The sequence below is a fragment of the Zophobas morio genome, unplaced genomic scaffold, assembly GCF_036711695.1.
Source record: "Zophobas morio isolate AGI-343-1 ecotype UQ-CSIRO unplaced genomic scaffold, CSIRO_AGI_Zmor_V1 ptg000014l, whole genome shotgun sequence".
NCBI lineage: Eukaryota > Metazoa > Arthropoda > Insecta > Coleoptera > Tenebrionidae > Zophobas > Zophobas morio.
In genome coordinates this window covers 24,737,246-24,760,831 of record NW_026972119.1, presented here as the reverse complement: position 1 = coordinate 24,760,831, position 23,586 = coordinate 24,737,246, and the positions used below count along the sequence as shown (strand labels likewise).

General features: G+C 28.4%; 1 protein-coding gene across 6 annotated transcripts in view; it reads right to left on the bottom strand.

Moving 5' to 3' along the window:
* Positions 1-23,586, bottom strand: part of LOC135128696 (RYamide receptor-like) — a 347,224-nt gene that overhangs the window by 245,903 nt on the left and 77,735 nt on the right. For 3 of the 6 annotated variants that reach the window (XM_064055715.1, XM_064055719.1, XM_064055720.1), the window contains exon 2: positions 12,523-12,642. The exons of the other annotated variants lie outside the window; for them this stretch is intronic. The gene's annotated coding sequence lies outside the window, so the exon portion shown is untranslated. The remainder of the gene's footprint in view (positions 1-12,522; positions 12,643-23,586) is intronic. 6 annotated transcript variants of the gene reach the window in all.

The following is a 23,586-nucleotide window of genomic DNA, read 5'->3' as shown; positions in this document are numbered from 1 at the left end:
GAACTTAATAATAATAGTAGTAATAAAGGAAAAAAAAATAATAAGGTATGTTGTTACAATTAAAACAAAAAAAAATATTAATAATAATAAATAAACAATAAAGATCCAAAAATGAATGAAGTCAAATGAAGAATTAAAATGGAAAAATTTCAAATAGAAAAACTGAAATGTTGAAAAATTAAAATATCAAAAAATTGCAAAGTGAAACAAAAAACGAAAAAATCTAAACTTTCAAAAGTTGAAAAAGAAAAGTTTGGGACTCGCGACATTGCAAAATGAAAGTCGAAAATTGACAAAAACGAAAAGAAAAAAATCCAAAATTTCAACAATTGAAATCCAAAAATGGAAGAAATGGGAAATGGAAATTAAAAATTGAAACAAAATTGAAAAATCGAATCTTTCGAAAGTTGAAAAATCGAAGATTTTAAAAGTTGAAAGATTGAAACCCAAAAATTGAAGAGACGAAAAATGAAAATTAAAAACTTTAGAAATTGAAAGAACAATCAACTGACAAATCGCAAATTTGAAAAAAGTCAAAAATGAAAGTCGAAAAATTGAAAAAAAAATTAAAAGTAAAAATTAAGTAAAAGTTGGAAGATTGGTATCCAAAAACTAAAGAATGAAAAATGACAATTAAAAATTTGTGAAATCGCATATCGGAAAATTAAAAAAATAATAAACCGAAAAATCTAAAATCTGAAAAACTGAAAATCGAGAAACCAAAAAATCAGAACACTGAGAAAATGAAGAATTAAAATGGAAAAATTCCAAACAGAAAAACTAAAATTTTGAAAAATTGCAACCTTAAAAATTTCCAGATTGAAACAAAATGGAAAAATCGAAACTTTCGAAAGTCGGAAAATCGAAGATTTTAAAAGTTGAAAGATTGAAACCCAAAAATTGAAGAAATAAAAAACGAAAATTAAAAACTTGAGAAATTGAAAAAATCGAATAATTAAGTAAAAGTTGAAAGATTGATATCCATAAACTAAAGAATGAAAAAGAACATTAAAAACTTGTGAAATCGCATATCCAAAAATTGAAAAAATAATAAACTGAAAAATCTAAAATCTGAAAAATTGAAAATCGAGAAACCAAAAAATCAGAACACTGAGAAAATGAAGAATTAAAATGGAAAAATTCCAAATAGAAAAACTGAAAGGTTGAAAAATTGCAACCTCAAAAAATTGCAAATTGAAACAAAATTCAAAAATCGAAACTTTCGAAAGTCGGAAAATCGATGATTTTAAAAGTTGAAAGATTGAAACCCAAAAATTAAAGGAATAAAAAATGAAGATCAAAAACTTGAGAAATTGAAAAAATCGAATAATCGAAAACCGGGAAAGGAAAAATCTAAGAATTAAAGAAAAGTAAAATTAAAATAGGAAAATTCCAAATAGAAAAACTGAAGTGAAAAATTGAAATGTTGATAAACTGAAAAAACGAAAAACTGCAAGATCAAAAAATTGCAAATTGAAGAAATAAAAAACTGAAAAATGCAAACTTTCGAAAATTGAAAAGTCGAAAATTTGAAGAAATGAAAAATACAAATTAAGAACTTGAGAAATTTCAAATCAAAAAATTCGAAAAACAATAAGAGATAAAATTTGAAAAATTTAAAATTCGAATAACTTAAAATCAAGAAACTTAAAATCAAAACACTGAGAAAATAAAAAATTAAAATGGGAAAATTTCAAATAGAAAAATTGAGCTGAAAATTTGAAATTTGCATAAACTGAAAATCCGAAAAATTGCGAGATCAAAAAATTACAAATTGAAGAAATAAAAGACTGGAAGTTTAGATTTTTCGAAAGTTGAAAATTGGAAAAATTAACTATTTTGAAAAGTGAAAACTCGAAAAATTGCAAAATGAAAGTAGAAAACTAAAAATTATGTAAAAGTTGCAAGATTGATGTCCAAAAATTAAAGAATGAAAACTGAAAACTAAAAATTTGTGAAATCGCAGTTCGAAAAACCGAAAATATAATAACTCAAAAAATCTAAAATCTGAAAAACTGAATAGTCAAAAATTGAAATCGAGAAACTAAAAAATCAAAACACAGAAAATGAAGAATTAAAATGGGAAAATTCCAAATAGAAAAACCGAAATGTTGAACAATTGCAAGATCAGAAAATTTCAAATTGAAACAAAAAAAAACAATGAACTGACAGATCCAAAATTTGTAAAAGTGAAAAATCGAATAATCGAAAATCGAGAAATGAAAAAACACTGAAGAAAAGAAAACTAAAATAAGAAAATTCCAAATAAAAAAAGCCAAAAACTGCAAGATCAAAAAATTACAAATTGGAGAGACAAAAAGCTGAAAAATCGAAACTTTCAAAAGTGGAAAAATCGAAAAATTGAAGAAATGAAAAATGAATATTAAGAGCCTGAGAAATTCGAAAAACGACAAAAAAAATTGAAAATTCGAACAACTGAAAATTGAGACATTACCAAATCAAAAATCTGAAGAAATGAAAAATTAAAATAAGGAAATTCCGAACAGAAAAACTGAAGCGAAAAATTAAAATGTTGATAAACCCGATACTCGAAAAGTTTCAAGATCAAAAAACTGTAAATTGAGGAAACTAAAAAACTGAAAGATCGAACTGCCAACTTTATATATTTATGAATGTTTAATCTATGTAAAAAATAACTTTATCTTACAACCACCACTAAAGTTTTTCTCTCGTAATGAGACCCTCACTCGGAGACTAATTCCCCTTTTGTTTGCCCTTTAAGAAGGAAAAGTTAGATGACTCATCGTAAATAATTTTTTAGCTTTTTATTAAAGTTACGTTGACAGCAGTCTCCCAGTTTTCTCCTCATTTCATCGTAAATTGAATTTTTCTCGGATTATTTATACGACAATGTTGATGTAATATGGGTGACGTTGACGTGTTTTAAACTAATTCCTCTTTTAAGCGAGCTATTACAAGTAGAGATGACATTGCCTCTAACAAAAAATTGTTATTAATCATCATCCCACTCTTCAACTTTTTATAAAAACTTTTAATTTAAATCGTAGAGCCGTACTTTCTTGTTTGTATTTAGAGTGCACTCTTTGGTAATGTTTGAGTTCAAGCCACGTTGTAGCGACGACGGGTGGACTTCATTTATCACGTTGCTAATGGAACTGTGATTAAAAAAGGACCTAGACTGGATTTTCCGATGCAAGTTCCAAACTTAGTTTAATAGTATGGAAATTTTACTACAAAAAAAAACTAAACATCTACTTGTAATGAAAAACGAGGTCGCTATTTGTTTGAAAGTTCACTTCAGACTTAACTAAGTATCAGATAGACAAATTTCCGGGTTGGGTGGCTTCCGGTCGCCACTGAAACCCATATTTGCATTCCTTTAACTAGTTCATAAAGCAAGCCTTCTTGTGGGTGCGGCAGACGAAAGCAATTATCAGCTTAATTACGCAGACCATCGATTATTATGTCGCTATTCCAGATATAAGAATAGTTAGTCCATTTTCTATATTAAGCTCTCGCTGACTGGCAAGCTCAATCCATCATTCCTTCCACCAAGACTAAGTTCAGGAATTTCACCCCTGTAATCTTCGCAACGCGTTTGAATAGATCCATCACTAATGATCTAGATTTGTTAAGTTCCGTGCTTTTTTCTCTAAATTGCGGGGGCTAATTTTGGAACGCGCGGAAATAAATTTATTTCATTTCTCTTGCGTGAACGAATTTATTCGATGCGATTTATTAATTTTTAAAGAAAACTTCTCGAGACTAGTGAAAATTTCAATTAAATTTGGCGCATTTGCATTTCCGTAAGTTCTCCCCACAAACAGGATCAAAGCTATATAAATATTCGGGACCTCTTCGGCTTACCATGAATTGCAAAATTTTAATCTGATAACGAGGCTTTTATTCATTCCAAAATATTTCTGGAGTGGTTGAAGTTTCTATATTTAGCCGCCATTTAATTTGCATATTTTAAGCGGTTTCTACAAGACGCTTTAACTTCGGCAAACCACCGATTTGAGAAAATTAAATAACTGTACACTAAAAGCCTTTCGTTTGTGTTTTCGGCTTATAAAATTTTATTGGGGATAATGTGGCAGCGTGGTTCACCCATAGCAATTCTTCTTCTAATTATTTTTTACGTTTTTTTTTTTTGTAACTGGCGGAAAAGCGAAAATAACGAACTTCAAACAAGCTGATTTGAGAACAAAGAACGCGCCAACTAGTCAAAAAATAACTGGGACATGAAGGTAAAAGGAAACAGCCAAATAATTCAAACACTTCAGTCACTACGAGTATCTGTAGTAAATTATATGAAAAGAAAAAATAAACCGTGGGATCCTGAACAGATGGGTGTAACTGACATTCGGCAGGGTAAAACAAGCACGATGAAAATTTGACAACAATTTTTTGAACATTTTAAGTAATATAAGAACGTTTTGTGGTTAGTTGGGAGAATATTAATAAATTTGACGCAGGATCAGACAAAATATGTTGTTTTAAAAATATTTGAAGATATATTATTGGATGAATTTCTAAGAAAATATGTGTTTCTGTCTACTGTTTCTGCCACCTAATCACCATGTTTATTCCAAGATAAATCAGCATCTATAAAATAACTAAACATTTAACAAATTGACCGTGCGAGTCAACGCTGGTATTAGATCTCTTTTATCTTTTAAGATTTGATTTCCTTTAAGCTTAACTGATTGCTGGAGAATCATGTTGTAGCTTTTTTCTACTGTAACGACAGCAAGAATGTAAAAATTTGTTTGCTTACTATAAGTCTACTTCAGAAGAATCATGAAATGATGTATATATCGGTAGATCGTTAATATTGTAGAAAAACAAGCACCGGCTCCCTGCGAAACACCATATACTTTTATGACTGGTACCTAAACGAAGATATATCATTAATTTTAACATACTGTAGCCTATTAGTTAAATAGGACGTTGTTAGTTCGAATTTTTGATTTTCAACTTTTAGAATTTTGGTTTTTTAATTTTAATTATCAATTTTTTTCGATTTTCGATTTTTTGATTTTTCTAATTTTGATTTTTCGAATTTTCCATTTTTCGACAGTCCCATCTGTCGGTATTCGAATTTGAAAGGATTCACTTTTCGGTTTTTCAGTTTTTCCAATCTTCAGGCTTTTCATTTTTAGGTTTTTTTCCTATCGATTTTTTAATTTCTCGAGGTTTGGATTTTTTGAATTCTGGATTTTTCGATATCCGATTATTCAATGTTTTTACTTTCCGATTTTCCATTTTTCTGATTTTTCAAATTTTTGATTTTCAAAATTTTCGCTTTTTCGATATTCTGATTTTTTCATTATTCCATTTTCGATTTCTCGATTTTCGAATTTTTGATACTGGAATTTTTATTTTTTTTTGCTTTCCAATTTTTTCATTCTTCAATTTTACGATTTTTAAATTTTTTTACCTTTCGATGTTTTAATTTCTCAAGTTTTCGATTTTTCTACATCCGAATTTTCAATCTATTTACTTTCCGTTTTTTCTTTTTCCGATTTTGCAACTTTTCAATTTCTCGACTTTCTGTAAAATTTTCATTTTTTTTCAATGTTTGATCTATCGAATTTTCGATTTTTCAATTTTTGGAATCTGCATTTTTCGATTTTTCCATAGTGGAATTTCCAATTTTTCTTCCGCTTTATAGATTCCTCGATTCTCGATTTTTCAATTTTCGATTTTTTTGAACTTTTGGTTTTTCGCTGTTTGATATTCTGTTTTTTTTATTTTAAATTTTTCGATTTTTTCATTTTTCCATTTTTGATTTTTCTATTTTACGAATTTCCATTTTTCGATTTTTTGATATTGGAACTATCAATTTTTCTTTTCGCTTTATAGAATTCTCGATTTTCGATGTTGATTTTTGAATTTTTCTATTCTTCTGATTTTTTTATTTTCTGTTTTTTTTCTAATTTTCTTTTTTTTGACATTCCCATCTGTATCTGTCGGTATTCAAATTTTAATAGATTAACTTTTCGATTTTTCAGTTTTTGCATTAATCATGTTTTTCATTTTGATTTTTTTTTACCTCTCGATTTTTTAATTTCTCGGGTTTTGGATTTTTTGAATTCTGGATTTTTCGATATCCGATTTTTCAATGTTTCTACTTCCTGATTTTTCGTTTCTCCTATTTTTCAATTTTTTGATTTTCAAAATTTTCTACGATTTTCCGATTTTTTGAATTTTAAATTTTTCAATTTTTTTCATTTTTCCATTTTCGAATTCTCGATTTTCGGATTTTCAGTATTGGAGTTTTCAGTTTACGATATATTGATTTTCAAACTATCAATCTTTTTACTTCCCGATTTGTCGTTTAGCCAATTTTTCAATTTTTTTATTTTTCGCGTTTACGCATGATTTTTTTATTTTTTCATTTTTTCGATTTTCGAGTTTTGGAAATTTCCATGTTTCTGCATTCCGATTTTTGGAATTATCAATTTTTCGACTTTCATATTTTTCGGTTTCCGATTTTTCGATTTTATATTCTTCAGATTTTAGACAAATTTTTTGACTTTTTGATTTTTTGATTTTTGATTTTTCTCAGATTCAGTTTTTCGGTATTCGAATTTTAATGGTTTAACTTTTCGATGTTTCAGTTTTTCTATTTTTCAGGTTTTCCATTTTTTTATTCTTTTTTACCTCTCGATTTTTGAATTTCTCGAGTTTTCGATTTTTTAAAATTTGGATTTTTCGATATCCGATTTTACAATCTTTTTACTTCCCGATTTTTCATTTTTCTGATTTATCATTTTCTTTCTTTGACTTTCGATGTTCGAAATTTTGGCTTTTTCGATATTTCGATTTTTTTAATTGGAAATTTTTTGATTTTTTTTTTTCATTTTCGATTTCTCGATTTTCGAATTTCCGTTTTCCGATTTTTCGATACTGGAGTTTTCAGTTTTTCGATTTTTTTATTTTTTACGTTTCGATTTTTTGATTTCTCAAGTTTTCGATTTTTCTATATCCGAATTTTCAATCTATTTACTTTCCGTAATCTCATTTTCCCGATTTTGCCACTTTTCGATTTCTATTTTTCGAATCTGCATTTTTCGATTTTTCGATATTTGAATTTGCAGTTTTTCTTTTTGCTTTATAGATTCCTCGATTCTCGATTTTTCAATCTTCGATTTTTTGGATTTTTGGTTGTTCGAATTCTCGTTTTTTTAATTTTTCCATCCTTCAGATTAAAATTTTAATTTTTCAAATTTTCGTTTTTCGATTTTCAGTTTTTCCATTCTTTAGATTTTTAATTTTTAAATGTTTTTAATTTTCGATTCTTTAATTTATCGAGTTTTCGATATATCGCTTTTCAAACTATCAATCTTTTTACTCTCCCATTTTTCGTTTACCCGATTTTTCATTTTTTTTTATTTCTCGAGTTTTCGGATGATTTTTTTATTTTTTTCAATTTATCGATTTTCCATTTTTGGTATTTTCCATTTTTCGCTGTTCCGATTTTTCGAATTTTAGGTTTTTCGATTTTTGGTTTTTCCATTTTTCTAATATCGATTTTTCGACTTTCCTATTTTTCTCCGAATTTTAGATTTTATATTTTTTAGCTTTTAGACTTAAATTGTTTAACTTTTGGATTTTCCAAGTTTTCTATTTTTAATTTTTTTTACTTCTCGATTTTTAATTTCTCGAGTCTTCGTTTTTTTGAATTTTGGATTTTTCGACATCTGGTTTTTCAAACTTTTTACTTTCCGATTTTTCGTTTGTTCCGATTTTTTAATTTTTTAATTTTCGATTTTTGAAATTTTTGAATTTTAAATTTTCCTTTTTTCCATTTTCGATTTCTCAATTTTCAAATTTCCGATTTTTCGATATTGGAGATTTAATCTTTTTTACTTTTCTTTTTTTATTTTTTTCCTTGCGTTTTTTCATTTTTCTAATTTTGCAACTCTTCGATTTCTCGACTTTCTGGTAGACTTTTTTATTTTCTCACTTTTTCTAATTTTCGATTTTTGGAAAGTTTGATTGTCAGTTTTCCGAATTTTCATTTTCTCGAATACTTAATTAATCGAATTTTCGATTCTCCGATTTTTCTCCATTTGAGTCTTCAGTTTTTTTACTTTCGCATTTTTCTGTTTTTCAATTTTTCAGTTTTTCGATTTCTAAATTTTTTTACTTCGATTTTTTTGATTTCTCAAGTTCTCGATTTTTCGACATGCGAATTTTCAATCCCCTTTTCGTTTTTTCGTTGTTCCGATTTTGCAGTTTTTCGATTTCTTGACTTTCTGGGAGATTTTTCTATTTCTTTGAATTTTCGATTTTTCAATTTTTCGTTTCTCGAATTTGGTTTTTTTCATTTTTCAAATTCCGATTTTTCGAATTTTCTGTTTTTTGATTTTTTGTTTTGGAAGATTTGTAGATTTGTTCGATTTTTTGGTTTTTAATTTTTGAAATATTGCCCAATTTTCAAGTTTTTGATTTTTCGATATTTGAGACTTCAGTTTTTTATTTTCCGATTTTTCAGTTTTTCGATTTTTAAACTTTTTTACTTCTACTTTTTGAATTCCCAAGTTGTCGATTTTTCAATAACAATACAATTATTTTCCGTTTTTTCTTTTCTGGGAGATTTTTTTATTTTTTCGAATTTCGATTTTTAGAATTTTTAATGTTTCCATTTTCGATTTTAAATTTTTTAATTTTTTAAATTCCGATTTTTCCAATTTTCTATTTTTCGATTTTTGTAGTTTTCAATCTTTCGAATATCAATTTTCGATTTATTCACATTGGAACAATTTAAAATTTGCTTACTTTTCGGTTTTAGGATTTCCCGATGTTACAATTATTTAATTTTTCGATTTTTCAATATTCGAATTTTCGATTTTTTTTCACTTTTCGATTTTTTGAATTTTCAGTTTTTCGATTTTCGATTTTTAGAATTTGCCATTTTTCGGTGTTCCGTTTATTGGAGTTTTATGTTTTTCGCTATTTTTGTTTTTCTATTTTTGTTTTTTTTTTATATTTGAATTTTTATGGTTTAACTTTTAGATTTTTCAGTTTTTCCATTATCCAGGTTTTTCTTTCTGAATTTTTTTTACGTCTCGATTTTTCAGTTTTTTCATTCTTGATTTTTGGATTTTTACACTTTTTGGAAAATTTTTCATTTCTCTATTCCGGTTTTTCATTTTTCAAAGTTTTGATATTTCAGTTTTCCGATTTTTAGATTTTAGAATTTTCGTTTTTTCTATTTTTTGAATTTGTATTTCTTTTCGCTTCATAAATTTTTCGATTTTCGATTTTTCAATTTTCGATTTTTTGAATTTTCAGTTTCTCGATTTTCGATTTTTGGAATTTTCCATTTTTCGGTATTCCGATTTTTCGAATTTTAGGTTTTTCGATTTTTTATTTTTCTATTTTTGGTTTTTTTATTTTTTTAATTTTGATTTCGAATTTTCGATTTTTCGACATTCCTATCTTTGGGTATTTGAATTTTAATGGTGTAACTTTTCGATGTTTCAGTTTTTCCATTTTTCAGGTTTTCAATTTTTAATTTTTTTACCTTTCGATTTTTTGAATTTCGAATTAAATTTACTTACCTTACTTTTCGGTTTTACGGTTTCACGATGTTCCAATTTTTAATTTTTCGAGTTTTCAATATTCGAATTTTCGATTTTTTTTACTTTTCGATTTTTCAGTTTTTTCATTCTTGATTTTTGGATTTTTACACTTTTTGGATAATTTTTCAATTTTCTATTCCGGTTTTTCATTTTTCGAAGATTTGATATTTCAGTTTTCCGATTTTTAGATTTTAGAATTTTCGTTTTTTCTATTTTTTGAATTTATATTTCTTTTCGCTTTATAAATCTATCGATTTTCGATTTTTTAATTTTCGATTTTTTTAATTTTCAATTTTTCGATTTTCGATTTTTGGAATTTTCCATTTTTCGGTATTCCGATTTTTCGAATTTTAGGTTTTTCGATTTTTTTAATTTTCTGTTTTTGTTTTTTTTTATTTTTTTAATTTTGATTTTTCGAGTTTCGATTTTTCGACATTCCTATCTTTGGGTATTTGAATTTTACGGTTTAACTTTTCGATTATTCAGTTTTTCCATTATCCAGGTTTTTCTTTTTTAATTTTTTTACGTCTCGATTTTTCGTCTTTCTGATTTTTCAATTTTTTGATTTTCGAAATTTTCGCTTCCTCGGTATTCGAATTTTTTGAATTTTAAATTTTTCGATTTTTTTCATTTTTCCATTTTCGATTTCTCGACTTTCTGGAAGATTTTTTTTATTTTTTCAATTTTTCGATTTTCGATGTTTGAATTTTTTGATAGTCCATTTTCCGGATTGTAATTTTTTCGCATATTTGATTCATCGAATTTTCGATTTTTCTTTTTTTCGAATCTGCATTCTTCGATTTTTCGATATTGCAATTTCCAATTTTTCTTTTCGCTTTATAGATTCCTCGATTTTTCAATCTTCGATTTTTTACATTTTTGGTTCTTCGAAATTACGATCTTCAGTTTTTCCATTCTTTAGATTTTTAATTTTTAAATATATGTACTTTTCGATTTCAGTATTCGAACTTTCGATTTTTTTTGCTTTTCGATTTTTCAGTTTTTTCATTCTTGATTTTTGGATTTTTACACTTTTTGAAAATTTTTCATTTTTCTGTTTTCGGTGTTTGATATTTCAGTTTCTGATTTTTAGATTTTTCGACTTTCGACTTTTCTATTTTCGATTTTTCTGTTTTTTGAATTTCTATTTCTCGATTTTTCGATATTGCAATTTTAATTTTTTTTACTTCTCGATTTTTTTATTTCTCTATTTTTTAATATTCCAGTTTTTCGAATTTTCCATATTCAAATTTTCAATTGTTTTTTTTTCGGTTTATCGATTTCAAAATTTTTGAAATTTTCGATTTTTGGATTTTCCGATTTTTCATTCTCAATTTTTTTGTTAATAATTCAGATTCTCAGGGACAGCAGTGCATTTAATTTAATAAAACCGTAACGTGCTCGCTGCGCTCTCAATCTAAGCGTTCTTTTTTTTTGCAGGTTAGTTTTAATAACATCTAAAATTTAAAAAAATATTGTATAATTTTTTTTTTAATTATTTTATGTTTCGATATTTCGCTTTTCGATTTCCCGATTCTTCACTTTTTCGGTTTCTGGATTTTCTAATTTTTCGATTTTTTGATATTTCAGTTTCTCGATTTTTAAATTTTTCAAGTCTTAAATTTTTCACTCTTTTAAATTTTAGATTTTTTTATTTTTCAGTTCTTCAGTTTTTCGATTTCCCAATCTTTCGTCATTTCAGTTTTGGAATTTTTTACTTTATCCATTTTTAGTTTTTCGAATCCTCAATTTTTCAATTTTCAAAATTTTCGAATTTTGAAAGTTTTAATTTTTCGATTTCCCGATTTTCCGGTTTTTTGATTTTCCATTCTTCAGGTTTTTCATTTTTAATTTTTTTTACCTCTCGATTTTTTTATTTCTCGAGTTTTCGATTTTCTGAATTCTGGATTTTTCGATATTGCAATTTCCACTTTTTCTTTTCGCTTTATAGATTCCTCGATTTTCGATTTTTCAATCTTCGATTTTTTCCATTTTTGATTCTTCGAAATTTCGATTTTCAGTTTTTCCATTCTTTGGCTTTTTAATTTTTAAATATTTGTACTTTTCGATTTTTCAATATTCGAATTTTCGATTTTTTCTACTTTTCGATTTTTCAGTTTTTTCATTCTTAATTTTTGGATTTTTACACTTTTTGGAAAATTTTCGATTTTTCCATTTTTTTGAATTTCTATATCTCGATTTTTCGATATTGCAATTTTAATTTTTTTTTTTACTTTTCGATTTTTTTATTTCTCTATTTTTTAATATTCCAGTTTTTCGAAATTGCTATATTCAAATTTTCAATTTTTTTTCTTTTCGGTTTATCGATTTCTCGATTTTATAATTCTTCAGTTATTTGATTTTTCGATTTTTGGATTTTCCGATTTTTCATTTTCAAATTTTTTTGTTAATAATTCAGATTCTCAGGGACAGCAGTGAATTATATTTAATAAAACCGCAACGTGCTCGCTGCGCTCTCAATATAAGCGTTCTTTTTTTTGCAGGTTAGTTTTATAACACCTAAAATTTTTATAATAATGTATCATCTGTTTTTAATTATTTTATACGTAGGTTTTTTATCTAATTTGTAAAAAAAAAACTAAGAATCAGTTAATTTGATAAAAATTATCACCAAAGGAATCTGACTTGACAAGCATCAGGTCACCGTTCAGAATATGAGGGAAGTACTGTATAAATTCTTTGGACCGATTGTTTTCAACTAAGTAAGTTGTTTTCAACGAGACGGGAAAATTCCATTGCCATCTTTGACCAAACACAATTAAATGAGTTTTGAGATGACGTCATCAAGCTTTTGGAAGGGATTAAATTCCGAAAAATTATATTAAAACAAAAAAAAGCTGCGATGGGATGTCAAGAATGGCCATTTTACTGTAACTTTCGGCCCCTGTCGCAATTTACGCAATCTAATTGCAATATTTCTTACTTAAATCAACATCCTTCAGCTGCAACGCCCCATAAAGCACTCCGATCACTCATAACCACGTCAAATCTTGCTCAATCAGATTACCATCCAACGAGACACTAACGGCTTCAAAATAGCTTCCTAGAAATGTTAACGTAATTTAGCACTTAAACAATTTATCTAAGGTCAATGGACGTGAATAATAAAATCCCGCACAGTCGGCGCTTCACACACATAAAAATCACCCTCAATAATCCCCCAATTTCTTACTTAAGCCGCGCCGAAATAACTCCACTACTTTACAAAATGAATACCACCAGCAATATTCGAACTTTAATTAAACCCAACTTTTTCGCCCTTCGCTTGAGAAAATTAACCGGATCTGAGCTAAACCCACCAGTCCGAGCAAAAACAGCGATAAAGATGGATCCAAGGGGTTTTCTAAGCGGAAATGATTATGACCAGCCATCAGCTTGTTTTTGATGTACAATGTCTTTCACTGTAGCTCTCATTACTATGCGGTAAATCACGTTAAGTGCTCGTGCGTTTTGCAAAATAAATATACAAAATTTCGCGCAAACCTGTTGTGACGTTGGCGTTGCGTCGAATTGCTGCGATAGTTATCAATTATTGTAGGAAATGCACACGCGATTATGCTTGACCCATTAAATTAAATGGATTCGGCACTATTTGGTACAGTCATTTGCATGAATGGGTTATCCACTTCACCGTACGCCCGACCAGCAAACCATCAAATTTGCATTCAACATTATGAGACTCCTGCTGTTGGCTTAGTGCGAGATCTGTAATTTGATTCCGGGGTAGATTTTTTGCGAGCGTACCAGTAGGGTCAGCTATGCAAATTAATAGGTTAGCACAATAAAATTTAAACTGCACTATAATAGTAGTAATGTATAGAGTAGTCAAGATGTTGTGCAGTCAACAATATGATTAAGTGTTCTGTTTGCAGTGAGTGTAGTATTGTGTATTATATTGAAAGTCATAGGTTTTCAAAATGTCTTTATTTTCAAAATATGTCTTATTTATTATATTCTTTCGTTTCCTAGATAACTACTGTTGTATCTAACTAGATTTACAATCCACATAAAAGTAAGACTAATTAATTATTACACAACATTTTCCTTTTTTTTTGTACACGTATACGACGCGCGCCGGAATAGGATGTCGAGTTCGACACCGACACCGACACCGACACCGGTCTGAACTGAAATAGCCGTTTGGTCTGATTTTACAACGAATAAGTGAACATTTTTGGTACATATTTAGATGGTGTTATTTGAAAATATAATATCACATATTTTACTCGTATTTGACGTACAACTATTTTTTTCTTTAGCTGAGAAATAATCCATGGATTTTTTTCGGGAAAATGTAGTTATTTTTATGTTTTGGAAACATTGTCTTCTACTTTGTATGGATTTTTAAATGTTTTTAGTGACAAATTTTTGTGTTTATTTTCGATACATTGTGTGATATTAACGCTGAGAAAAAAATTATCCAAAACTTGAAAAATCCAAAACTGGAAAAATCGAGAAATTTAAAAACTTTTAAAATTAAAAAATCGAAAAACAAAGATGTCAAGAAACCGAAAAATTCAAAAGTCGAAAAATTGAAATATCAAACAACTGAAAATCGAAATATCGAAGTATAAAACATTAAAAAAAATTGAAAAATTTGAAAATCTACAATCGATTTTTCGATTTTTCAGTTCTTCAGTTTTTCCATTTCTCAATTTTTCATCATTTTTGTTGTAGAATTTTTTACTTTATCCATTTTTTGATTTCTCGATTTTCCGGTTTTTGATTTTCCAATGTTTAGGTTTCTCAATTTTTTGAATTAGTTTTGTGATTTTTCAGTTTTTAGATTGTTCAATTTTTCGATTTTACAGTTTTTCGGTATTCCGACTTTTCGATTTCTCAATTTTCCACTTTTTCGGTTTCTGAATTTTCCGATTTTTTGATCTTTTGATATTTCAATTTATCGATTTTTCAATTTTTCAAGTCTTAAATTTTTCTATATTTTAGTTTTTCACTTTTTTAAATTTTAGATTTTTCGATTTTTCAATTCTTCATTTTTTGATTTCTCAATTTTTCGTCATTTGAGTTTTTGAATTTTTTGCTTTATCAATTTTTTAGTTTTTTGACTCCTCAATTTTCCAATTTTTAAGATTTTGAATTTTTAAAGTTTTGAATTTTTCGATTTCCCGATTTATCGGTTTTTTGATGTTCCAATTTTTAGATTTCTCAATTTTTGATGTTTTAGTTTTGTGATTTTGCAATTTTTTGATTCTAGAATTTTTCGATTTCCCAATTTTTCGTCATTTTTGTTTTGGAATTTTGTACTTTATCCATTTTTTAGTTTTTTGAATCCTCAATTTTTCAATTTTTAAAATTTTCGATTTTTTCAAGTTTGATTTATTCGATTTCTCGATTTTCCGGTTTTATGATTTTCCAATGTTTAGATTTCTCAATTTTGGATTTAGTTTTGTGATTTTTCAGTTTTTAGATTCTTCAATTTTTCGACTTTTCATTTTCTCAATTTTTCACTTTTTCGGTTTTTAAATTTTCCGCTTTTTCGATCTTTTGATATTTCAATTTATCGATTTTTCAATTTTTCAAATCATAAATTTTTCTATATTTTAATTTTTCACTGTTTTAAATTTTAGATTTTTCGATTTTTCAGTTCTTCAGTTTTTCGATTTCTCAGTTTTTCGTCATTTCAGTTTTTGAATTTTTCACTTTATTCATTTTTTAGTTTTTTGACTCCCCAATTTTCCAATTTTTAAAATTTTCGATTTTTAAAATTTTGTATTTTTCAATTTCCCGATTTTCCGGTTTTTTGATGTTCCAATTTTTCGATTTCTCAATTTTTTGATTTAGTTTTGTGATTTTTCAATTTTTCGATGTTTCGACTTTTCGATTTCTCAATTTTTCACTTTTTCGGTTTCTGAATTTTCTGCTTTTTCGATTTTTTGATATTTTAATTTATCGATTTTTCAATTTTTCAAGTCTTCAATTTTTCTATATTTTAATTTTTCACTTTTTTAAATTTTAGATTTTTCGATTTTTCAGTTCTTCAGTTTTTCGATTTCCCTAATTTTCGTCATTTCAGTTTTGGAATTTTTTACTTTATCCATTTTTTACTTTTTTGACTCTTCAATTTTCCAATTTTTAAAGTTTTCGATTTTTTAAAGTTCGAATTTTTCGATTTCTCGATTTTCCGGTTTTTTGATTTACCAATGTTTAGATTTCTCAATTTTTTTATTTAGTTTTGTGATTTTTCAGTTTTTAAATTCTTGAATTTTTCGATTTTCCAATTTTTTTACTTTCCATTTTCTCAATTTTCCACTTTTTCGGTTTCTGAATTTTCTGTTTTTTCAATTGTTTGATATTTCAATTTATCGATTTTTCAATTTTTCAAGTCTTCAATTTTTTTTATATTTTAGTTTTTCACTTTTTTAAATTTTAGATTTTTCCATTTTTCAGTTCTCCAGTTTTTCGATTTCCCAATTTTTCGCCATTTCAGTTTTGGCATTTTTTTTCTTTATCCATATTTTAGTTTTTTGACTCTTATTTTTAAAATTTTCGGTTTTTAAATTTTTGAATTTTTCGATTTCCCGATTTTCCAGTTTTTTGATTTTTCAATTTTTGATGCTTTGATTTTGTGATTTTTCAGTTTTTAGACTCTTCAATTTTTCGATTTTCCAATTTTTCGATATTTCGACTTTTCGATTACTCGAATTTTCACTTTTTCGGTTTCTGGATTTTCTGCTTTTTCGATTTTTTGATATTTCAGTTTCTCGATTTTTCAATTTTTCTATATTTTGATTTTCCACTTGTTTAAATTTCAGATTTTCCGATTTTTCTGTTTTCAATATTTGTTTAATTTTTCTAATTTTTATGTTAATGTTAGATTTTTCAGTTTTTCGACTTCTCAGCTTTTGATTTTTCGGTTTTTCAATTTTTTGATTTTCAAAATTTTATATTTTTCAGTTTTTCGATTTTTCAATTTTTCGCCTTTTATATCGATATTTTTTAAATCAATTTTTTTTTAGTTTCAAATTTTCAATTTTTCAATTTTTAACTTTTGGATTTCTCAACGTTTCAGTTTTTCAATTTTTGGATGTTTCGTTTATTTGATTACTCACTTTTCGAATTTTCGATTTTAGGCTTCAAAGAAATTTGAAAATCCAAAATTTAAAAACCGAAAAATGGAAAATCGAAACTCTAAAATTCAAAAAATCGAAAAATTGAAAAATCGAAACATCGAAAAATTGGAAAACCGAAAAACGGAAAATCCGAAAAGTAAAAAATCGGAAAATCGAAAAATCTAAGATCGAGAAATCGAGAAGTTGACAAGTCGACAAATTGAGAAACCGAAACAAGCCAAAATCGAAAAAAAATTGAAATGAGAAAATCAAAACATCGATTAATTGAAAAATCGAAAGAGTTGAAAAATTTGAAAAGATAAAATTTAAAAACCGAAAAACGAAAAATCGAATTTTCAATTTCTCTATTACTCGATGTTTCAATTTTTCAATTTTTGGATGTTTCGATTGTTTGATTTCTGGATTTTTCGACTTTTCGGCTTTTCGATTGCTTATTAGATTTTACGATTTTTCAGTTTTTCAGTTTTCGATTTCCCAATTTTTCGTCATTTCAGTTTTGGAATTTTTTACTTTTTTGACTCTTCAATTGTCCAATTTTCAAAATTTTCGCTTTTTTAAGTTTTGAATTTTTCGATTTCTGGATTTTCCGCTTTCTTGATTTCTTAACTTTCGATGTTTTATTTTGTGATTTTTCAGTTTTTAGATTGTTCAATTTTTCGATTTTTCAGTACTTCACTTTTTCGGTTTCTGATTTTTCTGCTTTTTTTTTGATATTCCAATTTCTCTATTTTTCAGTTTTTCAAGTCTTCAATTTTTCTATATTTGAATTTTTCACTCGTTTAAATTTTAGATTTTTCTATTTTTCAGTTCTTCAATATTTCTGTCTTAGTTTCTCTAATTTTTAAATGTTAGATTTTTCAGTTTTTTGATGTTTCGATTTTTCGACTTCTCAGTTTTTGATTTCCGGGTTTTTCAATTTTTCGATTTTTAAACACATCGATCGTAGATTAGCAGGTACTAAGCCCACCCACCCACCCTCTATTTTCTTAGAGGTTCTTAGTTTGAAAGAACCTTGGAAATCCCTTGTGTCTGGTTTTTGGGGTATTTGGAAGAATCTTGGGGAACCTTTTGGTTTCGTGCTTGAAATACATACTTTGAAATAATTTTGAGGACTCTTTGTGTTCTGTTTTTTGATGTAATTTGCAAGAATCTCTGGGATCCCTTGGGTTTTGTTTTTGAAGTAGCTTGGATGGATTTAAAGAGCTCCGTGTATATTGTTTTTGAAGTAGTTTGAAAGAATCTCTCCCATTTCTACTCAATTTCCGAAAAAAATTACCCTGTTATAAATAAAACAATAGCTACACTAGATAGCTCGAATACATCTTTTATTAATAAAGCAAAATTTAATCCAAATTAACTTAATTTAAATGCACGAATTGTTGATTATTACGCCACATACATGAGCGATTAGTGCTACTGTTAATTGCATTATGCATTTTATATCGGAATAGCTGTCTACCGCAGCACGAAATTAGCAATGAGAAAGGTAAAATTAGTAAAATTAAACATGTGAGAAGCAGCACAATAATCAAACTAAATTTAATTTGCAATGAATTTCATTAATGTACTCTGTAATTTAATAAAATACCTTTGAACATTGTTGCGTCACAAATACCTTTTAACTCTGTGAGTAAATAAACTTACATAATGAGTTGACCAGTTACCTACTGCTAAAAAAACAAGGAAGGGTAAACACATCGGAAATAAATTGGTTCAGTTACGTCCCCTGTTAGCTCATTATCCCCTTATCGGAACAGTCCCACACAAAACGACTCATTCATCTCAACTTTTAACGAATTTGCTCATTTTTGCAACCTAAATTATTTCCACACAATCCCCTTTAAATAATCCCTCAGCAAGTTAATGATTCTTGGTTGAGACCGATTCTTCTACATCGAGGTATCGATTTTGTATTATTAAATCAACCACGTAACTAAGCGAGGTGCATCTCCAATTTACCAGGCTTAACTAAATTATGGGTTTAAATTTACGTGAAGACAGGGCTTTTCGAACGGTGTACGTACACGGGAACTTGACGACTTTATCCAGAAGTAGAACAAAACTTTTTTTCGCGTTGTATAATGTCTATTCGTAGGACCATGATATCCTTTAAAATTACTCTAAAATTAACATGAACTATTTAAAAAAAAAAACAAAAAAGGTTTCCGAGATTATCTAGATTACTTCAAAAATAAGAAAAATTGAATTCTTGAGATTGTTTCAAACTATTTCAATAACAAAACCCAAAGGATCCCAGAGATTCTTTCAAATTACTTCAAAAACAAGACCTACAGGGGGTTCCCGAGATTTTTCAACTACATACTTCAAAAACAAGTGGTCCTCAAAAGTCTTTCAGACTATTTCAAATACAAAAGAAAACGGGTCCTCGAGATTCTTACAAACTACTTTAAAAACCAGACAGAAAAGTTCCCAAAAACAAGATAGTATATAGTATAGTACAGTATTTATTACGTGGATGGATTCTCCGAGATTCTTTCAAACTATTTATTTCAAAATTAAGAGACAAAGGACCCCCGAGATTCTATCAAATTACTTAAAAAAGCACACAAGGAATCCTCCAAATTCTTTCAATTTAATTCAGAAACCGAGATTGTTTCAACCTACTTCAACAACAAAACAAAAAAAGGTTTCTCCGAGATTCTTTTAAATTAGTTTATAAACCAGAGACAGTGTCCTCAAAACTCTTTCAAACTACTTAAAAAAGAAAACACGAGGGTCCTCAAAATTCTTACAAAGTACTTCAAAAACAGGACAAAGGATGTCCACGAGATTCTTTCCAACTACTTCAAAAACCATACAGAAAGGTTCCCCGAGTTTCTTTCAAATTACCAAAAACAGGATCTACATGAATTCTCCAAGAATCTTTCAAACTATATATTTCAAAATTAAAAGACGAGGAACCCCCGATCAAATTACTTAAAAAAACACACACAAGGGGTTCTCAAGATGCTTTCAATTTCTTCAAAAACCGTGATTGTTTCAACCTCAAAAACAAAACAAAACAAAACAATGTTTCCCAGGGATACTTTCAAATTACTACTTCAAAAACCAGAGACAGTGACTTCAAGACTCTTTCAAACGACTTAAAAAAGAAAACACGTGGGTCCTCAAGATTCTTACAAACCACTTCAAAAACAAGACAAAGAATGTCCACGAGATTCTTTCAAACTACTTCAAAATCAGACAGAAAAGTTCCCCGAGTTTCTTTCAAATTACAAAGAACAAGATCTACTTGAATTCTCCTAGATTCTATCAATATACTTAAAAAACACACACACACAAGGAGCCCCCAAGATTTTTTCAATTTCTTCAAAAACCGAGATTGTGTCAACCTCAAAAACAAACCAAAACAAAAAAATGTTTCCCAGGGATTCCTTCAAATTACTACTTCAAAAACCAGAGACAGTGACTTCAAGACTCTTTCAAACGACTTAAAAAAGAAAACACGAAGGTCCTCAAGATTCATACAAACTACTTCAAAAACAAGACAAAGAATGTCCACGAGATTCTTTCAAACTACTTCAAAACCAGACAGAAAATTTCCCCGAGTTTCTTTCAAATTACAAAAAACAAGATCTACTTGAATTCTCCTAGATTCTATCAAATTACTTAAAAAACACATACAAACAAGGAGCCCCCAAAATTTTTTCAATTTCTTCAAAATCCGTGATTGTTTCAACCTCAAAAACAAAACAAAACAAAAAAATGTTTCCCAGGGATTCTTTTAAATCACTACTTCAAAAACCAGAGACAGTGACATCTAGAATCTTTCAAACTTAAAAAAGAAAACACGAAGGTCCTCAAGATTCTTACAAACTACTTCAAAAACAAGACAAATGAGTTCCACGAGATTCTTTCAAACTACTTCAAAAACCAGACAGAAATGTTCCGCGAGTTTCTTTCAAATTACTAAAAACAAGATCTACATGAATTCTCCGAGATTCTGTCAAATTACTTAAAAAGAAAACACACACACATAATAATAATAATAATAATAATAAAAGCGTTTATTGTTCTACAAAAGAGACAATGTGAGAACAAAAGGTTCGGCTACAGCTCAACGCTGATACATTTCTAAGAACCAAACCCGTAAATACAAACAAGAGTATACAAAATAAAATAAGACGAGAAAAAAGAAACACATTAAAATTTTATTGTGTCAATGTTGAAATTATTGCTCAAAATTTGTTTATTTATTTTGTTTTTAAGATTAAAATTAGAGTACCCACATGCTAACTCAGGGCACTTATTGAAAACGTAACTAGCCAAGTAAGAAAATGAAGTTTTAAACATTGACATTTTATGCGAAGGTATATCAAGTTGTGCATCGACAAATCGTAATTTTCTGGAATGAACTTGACTTCTTTTCAATATTTTATCGTAAAGATAAACTGGTGCATGTTCCTTTAAGACACTGTTAAGAAAACAACTGTAATGAATACAACGTTGTTCGTTCATTTTAAGTAAACCAAAAGATCTCAAATATGGAGTAATATGATCACCAAAAGGAATACACAAGGAGCCCCCAAGATTTTTTCAATTTCTTCAAAAACCGAGGTTGTTTCAACCTACTTCACAAACAAAACAAAAAAAAAAAAAAAGGTTTCCCCGAGATTCTTTCAAATAACTTCAAACACAAGACACAATGTCCTCAAGACGCTTTCAAACTACTTAGAAACAAAACACAAGGGTCCTCAGGGTCCTCAAGATTCTTATAAACTACTTCAAAAACAAGACAAATGAGTTCCACGAGATTCTTTCAAACTACTTCAAAAACCAGACAGAAAAGTTCCCCGAGTTTCTTTCAAATTACCAAAAACAAGATCTACATGAATTCTCCGAGATTCTATCAAATTACTTAAAAAAACACATACACACAAGGAGCCCCCAAGATTTTTTCAATTTCTTCTAAAACCGAGGTTGTTTCAACCTACTTCAAAAACAAAACCAAACAAAAAAAAAAGGTTTCCCCGAGATTCTTTCAAATTACTTCAAACATAAGACACAATGTCCTCAAGACTCTTTCAAACTGCTTAGAAACAAAATACAAGGGTCCTCAGTGTCCTCAAGATTCTTATAAACCACTTCAAAAACAAGTAAAAGGAGTTCCACGAGATTCTTTCAAACTACTTCAAAAACCAGACAGAAAAGATCCCCGAGTTTCTTTCAAATTGCCAAAAACAAGATCTACATGAATTTTCAGAGATTCTATCAAATTACTTAAAAAAAACACATACACACAAGGAGCTCCAAGATTTTTTCAATTTCTTCAAAAATTGTGGTTGTTTCAACCTACTTCAAAAACAAAACAAAAAAAAAGTTTTCCCCGAGATTCTTTCAAATTACTTCAAACACAAGACACAGTGTCCTCAAGACTCTTTCAAACTATTTAGAAACAAAATACAAGGGTCCTCAGGGTCCTCAAGGTTCTTATAAACTACTTCAAAAACAAGACAAATGAGTTCCACGAGATTCTTTCAAACTACTTCAAAAACCAGACAGAAAAGTTTCCTGAGTTTCTTTCAAATTACAAAAAACAAGATCTACTTGAATTCTCCTAGATTCTATCAAATTACTTAAAAAACACATACACACAAGGAGCCCCCAAGATTTTTTCAATTTCTTCAAAAACCGAGGATGTTTCAACCTACTTCAAAAACAAAACCAAACAAAAAAAAAAGGTTTCCCCGAGATTCTTTCAAATTACTTCAAACGCAAGACACAATGTCCTCAAGACTTTTTCAAACTACTTAGAAACAAAACACAAGGATCCTCAGGGTCCTCAAGATTCTTAAAAACTACTTCAAAAAGGCAAGGCAAAGGAGTTTCACGAGATTCTTCCAAACTACTTCAAAAACAAGGCAAAGGAGTTCCACGAGATTCTTTCAAACTACTTCAAAAACCAGACAGAAAAGTTCACCGAGTTTCTTTCAAATTACCAAAAACAAGATCCATATGAATTCTCTGAGATTCTATCAAATTACTTGAAAAAAACACATACACACAAGGAGCCCCCAAGATTTTTTCAATTTCTTCCAAAACCGAGGTTGTTTGAACCTACTTCAAAAACAGAACAAAACAAAAAATAGGTTCCCCCGAGATTCTTTCAAATTACTTCAAACATAAGACACAATGTCCTCAAGACTCTTTCAAACTGCTTAGAAACAAAATACAAGGGTCCTCAGTGTCCTCAAGGTTCTTATAAACCACTTCAAAAACAAGACAAAGGAGTTCCACGAGATTCTTTCAAACTACTTCAAAAACCAGACAGAAAAGATCCCCGAGTTTCTTTCAAATTGCCAAAAACAAGATCTACATGAATTCTCCGAGATTCTATCAAATTACTTAAAAAAAACACATACACACAAGGAGCCCTCAAGATTTTTTCAATTTCTTCAAAAACCGAAGTTGTTTCAACCTACTTCAAACACAAAACCAAACAAATTACTCCAAATGCAAGACACAATGTCCTCAAGACTTTTTCAAACTACTTAGAAGCAAAACACAAGGATCCTCAGGGTCCTCAAGATTCTTAAAAACTACTTCAAAATGGCAAGGCAAAGGAGTTTCACGAGATTCTTCCAAACTACTTCAAAAACAAGGCAAAGGAGTTCCACGAGACTCTTTCAAACTACTTCAAAAACCAGACAGAAAAGTTCTCCGAGTTTCTTTCAAATTACCAAAAACAAGATCCACATGAATTCTCCTAGATTCTATCAATATACTTAAAAAACACATACACACAAGGAGCCCCCAAGATTTTCTCAATTTCTTCAAAAACCGAGATTGTTTCAACCCCAAAAACAAAACAAAACAAAAAAATCTTTCCCAGGGATTCTTTCAAATTACTACTTCAAAAACCTGAGACAGTGACC